Source organism: Trichoplusia ni, chromosome 13 (genome assembly GCF_003590095.1).
Source record: "Trichoplusia ni isolate ovarian cell line Hi5 chromosome 13, tn1, whole genome shotgun sequence".
NCBI classification, from domain to species: Eukaryota; Metazoa; Arthropoda; class Insecta; order Lepidoptera; family Noctuidae; genus Trichoplusia; species Trichoplusia ni.
Genome location: NC_039490.1, coordinates 5,208,365 through 5,215,667, shown reverse-complemented (window position 1 = coordinate 5,215,667; position 7,303 = coordinate 5,208,365). Strand labels below are relative to the sequence as shown.

Here is a 7,303-nt window from a genome sequence, read left to right as displayed (position 1 = left end):
ACACTTAAAAATTAAAGAAAGCTTCCCCTATCCAATTTTTTTAATACGGCCACTTAATAACCGGATATCACTGGATATAACCGGTTCAAACTGCTGCGTTCCAGAATAAAATGATTCAGTATACGGCAGCCTTTGCCAAATCCACTTAGTGAAGGCACTTAGTTGGGACTTTTTCAACACTACGGAGAAAAGAGTAATAGTCTGACTTAGGCTTGCGTCAGCTAATATTTATAACCCCTGTCATGAACAGTAGGAAGTCTGGATGTCTTACAACTATCCCATTTAGAACAAAACTTTGATCCATTTTCCTAATTTTCTTTACCCGTCACGAGTCCATGTGACGGTCAAAATATTATTATTTTCTCTTCTGCAGTATCTTTATTGCTTGAAATGTTTTAATCTTAGAGCGTTTTAAGATGCTCGGAACCAAAAGTTGGGTTGGGATTTCAGTTTAAAATGCCAGTATGAACAGCCCCACAAAAAATGATTATATTCATCTCACTTTAAACAAGTGAATGTTTGTCAATGCTTAAAAGCCGGTGCGTTACAAAAAGGCTTTATACAAACAAACAAAGAAATAAATGATAAGTAGTCACTGAAGTAACTTATTTCAATAGAAACATTTCCAAAACTTTATCCATAATATACGACACCACTCACCATAGCAAAATTATTTTAAACTACAAGCATAAAAACAGCGCTACGGGAATTACGTATCCCTCCCAAAATCAGACAATGATGATTTTTGGACGAAATTCAACTCAACAAAGGATAGAAATTAAGTGTCCCAATGAATAATCCTCACCCATAGTTCGAAACGGAAGCCACTTGAACTCTTAGCTCCTGGTAAGCACTTTTTACAATGTGGTGAAAAGACTAATCACTTGACTTAAACGTGAATACAGATTAATGTCGAGCGTAAATTTCCCTTTATTTAAATTCGAAAGCTCCGGAAAGGAACTGTTTTTATTAGCATCCGCAAATAGTGGTCTTGGATTATGCGATTTTTTTGTTTTTAGCTAAGAGGTTTATGTATTCTTTTGTTCTTGTTATTAAATGTACTGTTGCATTCTTGAATTGTTTTGTAACATTTATTTTTGGGATAAAGTTTAGAAAGTGGAGAAGGAAGCTGATGGATTTAATTCGTTTTTCACATGCTTTTCATGTATCACATCTTTATACATCATAACTATATAACGGTAAAACGGGGTGAATAGAGTTTCAAGGGGTGAATAGAGAATAGTGTTTTTTAGGGGGTTACATGAATATTTTCTTACATTAAAATGCTTAGACACACTTACTTTATGAAATACTTGTGAGTTTGCGTATAATCTTTATGTTTTGTCTAGTTAAACGTCCAAATTTTAATAAAAACTCTGTTTCTATCCACCCCAAAAAACCCTCTATTCACCCCGTTTTACGGTAGTTAAGCTCAACATAAAAATATTGCTTTTGTGCATATAAACAAACTTATGTTTTAGATCCTCTCACTTTTTGCTGCTTATATCCAGCAGAGGACTTAGATGGGCTGATGATGATAATGACAATGATGACAACGATGATGTTGAAACTTGTTGGGATGCAAATTGAGTACGGGAATCCCATTGTAAATTTGGGAGTTGATAGTTTTTTGTTCATGTCCAGATTCTAAACAATATTTGAATTATTACAACACGTCGTTCAAAACAATGTTTCCAGTCAGTTTTGATCCCCTTCAGCCATCATCTTTATGCCATGTATTCTTCTGAGCCAAGAGGGAACGAAATTGACGCTTTGATTGAATACACAGACATAGGTACGTTCTTTAACATTATATTATTCTATGAGTATATGCGTGCCCAACAGGGTCCATATTGAACTGCTATTTATTTTCTACCATCTCTGTAACATATGGAATGCAATAAATGATTGAGTATTGAGTATATCCGTGCAAAACTTATTACATTATTCTAGAAGAATTGATCGTCTTACTTCTTAAGACTCAAGTGCTAAGTGCTAAAGACAGTTAAAGTATCTAAAGAACTGTTCATGACAGTTAAAATCGTCATTCAACTCCAATAACCGTGGAAAAGAAAATTGAACTCAGCGTCACTATTAAAAGTTTTTACGGCTAAACTTTATAATAATCTCTCTTTCCCGTAGACTACAGATACGAAGAAAAGAGTCGGATATTGATTAAAATTATATCTATGATTTGGTACTGAAGTGGAACTACGTGGTACTTCCGTAAAGGTTGAAGTAAAAAAAAAATTGTTTAGGTTAGAAGAAGGCGTATTGAATAATTGATTTGATTGATTTTAAAATGAGGTCCTTCTAAAAAAAAAACTCGACTCGAAATCCCGCCGCGTCTGCTCATGATTAAGGACTCCGGTTGGGTCCGAAACTAGTCGGGCTACCCCGATAAATACGCGTGAGTAAACCGTTACATCATTTAATAGTTTGTATTCAATACCCTTCTTTGTAATAAAAACGATTATTTAAACATTGTTTCAAAAGCTGCCCTTTGTTAATCACCAAAATTGCACAAACCCTTAAAGTTCTCAACTTCGATGGGAATTCAATTTCTGTCTAAAAGCGTACAATTCTAACTTTCTAGTCGGTTGCCTATGTCACCGTTGTGTAATAGATGTGTTGTCATTTCCTAACCTAAAAGCCGTTTTAGACGGTGCGACAAATAACATGCAAGTTCGGGTACATTGACGTCAATGGTTAGTCACTCTTGTTGCTACAGCCCTATCTCGCAGCAATGTAATTGAACTTGTACGACATTTTCTTGCATCTTCTAAATAAGCCTTAATACAATATCATCTTCCAGTCTCATTTAGCATTTCTTGTGGCATACAAGTAGGGTATTAAAAGTTTGACGCGTCTATTCGTCTGGGAGATCATAGCTCCCGAATATGTTTGACGAAATCGGCCAAGCCATTTAAAAGTTGTAGTGGTTGAAAGTGTTCATTGTTTTTTTTTATATTACCTTGTTATCAATCAAATAATTATAAATCACAAATAATGAAATACACTACGGTGTAACAAACAAAACGTTAATTGTTCAAATTAATGGCAATCGGTCGCAATCAATTTGCGGTTAAGTTGAACGACAAAGCGAGTACCGACTATGTGATTAATTCAACAGCGTTTGTGCAACGAGAACTTTGTATTGGATATTTGCATTTTGTTTAATCGTTTGAAACGTGGTTGTTGGTACTGTGGAAGCGAGACGCAGCTACGAGAAGTGTAGTGTGCTGTCTCGCTTATACAAATAAAAACTCTAAAGACAAAAAATAGAGCTTATTTTTTGTATAATATGTTGAGTTAACTTATTCCATCCGTTTCACTTCGACTATATCGCTGAACTTCATTTATTAAAATTAAGGGCACCTGGATGTCCAAGAAATAACATAAGCTGGTCAAAGTATGTTCTTTGGAGTTTCTAGTCGGTTCTTCTCTATATTAATAACACTTTGGAACCATGTACCTAGAGCCAATAGTACAACTTCTAAAAGTGCCTGAATAAATGTATATTAAACTAAAATTTTGATTCCAAACGACACTTGGACAAAAAGAGCAAAAATCGCAAATGCTTTTTCAGTAAAAAAATCACAAAAGCCACTTGTGTTAGAGCATTGTGTTATGTAATTAAAGTTTCGATCGTCGAAGGATGTAATCGACTTACGCTGAGGGTAGGTGCATTTTCTTCGAAGCAAATTGGCCAATACGTGCTAATAGCCCTCTTAATGACCATCTTAAGATGCAGGGCGCTTATGTGGTTCAAAAGTAGGGAAAAAGGTGAAACGATTTTCAATAATGTGTAGAGCATGTAGTTTGCTGTTTTTTGCCATCTACTATTATCATTTTATTCTGTTCTGGGAAACATAAATAAGTTACTGTAAAAGCGCGAAATTTGCTTAATCCCAAGATTTTCCAGTAAATTCTAAGATTTACCAATTATTGTAAAAGTCAAAATAGTTACATGCTTATAGTTAAATCTTGAGATTTGACTGAATTCTAACAGTAAACAAATAACATTATTTGTTTTTATATATCTTTATATTTACCGACTTGTGTGCGTAAACTCTAAGATTTACAGGTAAACCTAAGATTTAGTAACACGCGAGCTTCTACATTTGTGACATGAATTTTTAAAAGAGCAAGTTATGGAGTTTCTTGCCGATTCTCCTTCATAGGAATAACATTTTGGAATCATGCTAATAGAGTCACTACTGAAAATTTAAAGTGCATGGAAAATGACCTACCTACTTGAAACAAAACTTTTGATTTTGATTTTTTCTCGCTTCGTTTTTTTAAACAAAAGCAGGTTATATGCTACTAGGGTACCGTGCTGAAAGTGATACTCCACTATGCCCAGTACTATGCTCTCTCTTCGACTATGTCACCTGTTCCATTTTAAGAGATCGTAATAGATTTTAATTAATTGCTAGGCACGAACTTCTAGATTGCAGGTTATTGTTAAAACAAAAGAGGTTCCATTTAAAAAGACTAGACGCGTGGTGTTTAACTTGTTTCATTTTAGATGGTTTTCATTAAGTTTTTAAAACAGTTTGACCCGTAGCCACTTCCTTGAGAGGTATTTTACGTGTTTATATAGCCTATGGTACTCATAAATAACTGAGAGTCCAATTAATAAATATGTTTTATACAGTTTTTGCTTCCTAACATTGCTTCCGACAACTTTGCTTACAAACTAACTTAACTTCCTATTGACATAAGAATAGATTATTATTAAATAGCTAAGCATTTAAGTTCCTAGATTTTGGTCTAAGTCTATTTAAAGATATATTGCTTCAAATATTAACAGATATTATTCATACCAAAGAAAATTTTTTGAAAACTGTGTCTAAATATTAAAAAACTAAAGTTTAAACTGAGGCCATGCGGTTTACACTTATGATATGGTTCACAATATCTAATTACTATTATTTTAAATGTAAAAAAATATATAACTTAGCAGAACGTATCGAATCTAAATACGAAGACATTAATTTATCAGAGGCCACAACTGCAAGGACTTCGTAACGAGTCAGAAGTTACATTAATTATATTTAACTTAAACAATTTGAGTTGAACTCAGAAAGACAAATTGTAAGTGTATTTATTTGCCCATTTTCAACTTTTATAGTATAAAGTTATAAAAAATATATATGAGTATATCTTATAAACGTGGAATGTAAGGTCTTTGCCAGGTATTTTACTGGTAAAATAATGCCTTTTATTCTCATACAAATGGTAATATAATTAATATAATTATTACACACCTGAATTGAAATGAAGCAAAAGCTATCAAGTTTTTTTGTCCAATTATAATATTCTTATAATTATGTATGGCGTGGCGATGAGTCGATAGAGCGCCTAGTAGTGCAGGGCAAAGTTGAAGGCACTCGGGCACGAGGTAGATCGCCTATGAGGTGGACGGACCAGATAAGAGCAGCTGTGGACAGTTCCCTGCACGTCTGCACCAGAAAGGCGGCCATCAGACAGGAATGGCAGCGTATTGTTAGGCGAGCCACTAACAGCTGAAATGACGACCACGACCACTCTGCCAAGAGTGCAACGACTAAGAAGAATATAGTTAGAATCAATTACCTTTTTATTTTATCTTTACAAACGCCTATTACTATGTCAAATAACGTTCAATGTAATTCAAGTCGCCTCTAGCTTGTGTCGTGCTGTTTCGTTTCCGTTCTATTGATAGAACATGCAACGCAGTAGCGTGAAAGGGACAGAATGTTATTAAACAGAGACGGAGAATAAGAGTCATGCGCACTACGAAGGGCGCGGCTATTGATACGTAATTTCGACACCTTACTCAGCGGTCCCATGGTGTAATGGTTAGCACTTTGGACTCTGAATCCAACGATCCGAGTTCAAATCTCGGTGGGACCTAAGCTTTTTTGAACCATTTTATGTTTTTTATTACTGCTTTCTATAGTTTAAATATTTGTTAGAAGTTATATTTAGACGATGACTACGCAACTAGTCGTACTAATTAGAATGTTTCCGCTGTGTACACTTATAACCTAGTGCCAATCTATTTTTGTTTGCATAGATAATTAATAAGTAGTCTTACTAACATTAGAAAAACTTTTTCAAAATTTTGTTTTTGTGTTTGCTGAACCTAAATGATAAATAATTGTTTTTGTGGTTTTGAGTTTGAACGAGAACTCTTTTGACAAAAATAAAATTGTGTCATTAGAGAGCAAACTACCGAATAAAAATAATTCTGCTAAGGCATTTTATGCAGGCGCATAAAACAATTGCAAAAACAACACTTTGCATGAACAATGTTCATAATAACGCTAATTTTGACTTAAACACTTGACATTCGAATTCTAGAACTAAGTGTAACATTTAATAATATAGAACACAGAAATAGTTTATTTTAATAGTCATTAATCAAACCTTTCAAGTTTTCTAGAAATTAAAATAAATAATTGACAACTACTCAATTTAGATAACTCTACATTTTTTTTGTATTTTTATCGATATTATAAAAAAAACCTCTTTCAACCTCTCTCTCTTCTTTAGTTATGATAGGCCCAAACAATTTCCTGGAAAATAATTGATTTCTTGAAGATACAACATAGTTTTAGTGTTCCGTTAACAAAGATTAAAACGAAGGAATCGCTGCCGGGCCCTCTGTTCGTCTCTCACCAGGCTGAACTCCGACTAACTCTATATTTCAACTACTTATGTCATTAAACTAGCATTGTAAAGTTGAAAATAGAGGTGTAAAACCTATTTAGTGTAACGAAGTCCATGGAACTTAAGTGTCACGGTGCAATTACCACTCCACGCGAATCACCAATACAATTGGAGGAGCGAGAGGACTGATGCGAGTGTGCGGGGTGCGACTGACAGTGATCTCTCCTTTACTTATATAAATATACCTGTAGAAGGACTCTAACCTTTGATCATGACCGGGCGCATGCCGAACGACGCGTGCCTCTAAGAGATGGCAGAAAGCTGAGAGGACTCATTAAGACCACAGGGATACTTGTAACATGGTGGTGGATTCACTTTTCTGCATGTAGGCTCTATGTGTTGTGTGCATTGTGCGTGGCTTGGCCAGCGGGATAGAAAGGGTTTCCGCGACCCATCCGCACAAAAGGCATAAGACATAACATGGGTGGGTTTAAGTGAGTCAAAGTCGCAAATGCGGATGATTACCCATGTGGCAAAAAGGCTTAACGCCAAAATGAGTTTAAATTTTTTGACTAAAATGACAAAATCTCGCCATAAGTCTTTAAGAGTTCTCTCAACATTTTCAATTCTAATGCAAGTTTCG

General features: G+C 34.8%; 1 non-coding gene across 1 annotated transcript; it reads left to right on the top strand.

Annotated features, from left to right (window-relative positions):
* The first annotated feature begins 5,829 nt into the window (after window positions 1–5,829).
* Trnaq-cug lies at window positions 5,830–5,901 on the top strand. Its single transcript has one exon. It is a non-coding gene; the product is annotated as a tRNA-Gln (tRNA).
* Window positions 5,902–7,303: the final 1,402 nt, after the last annotated feature.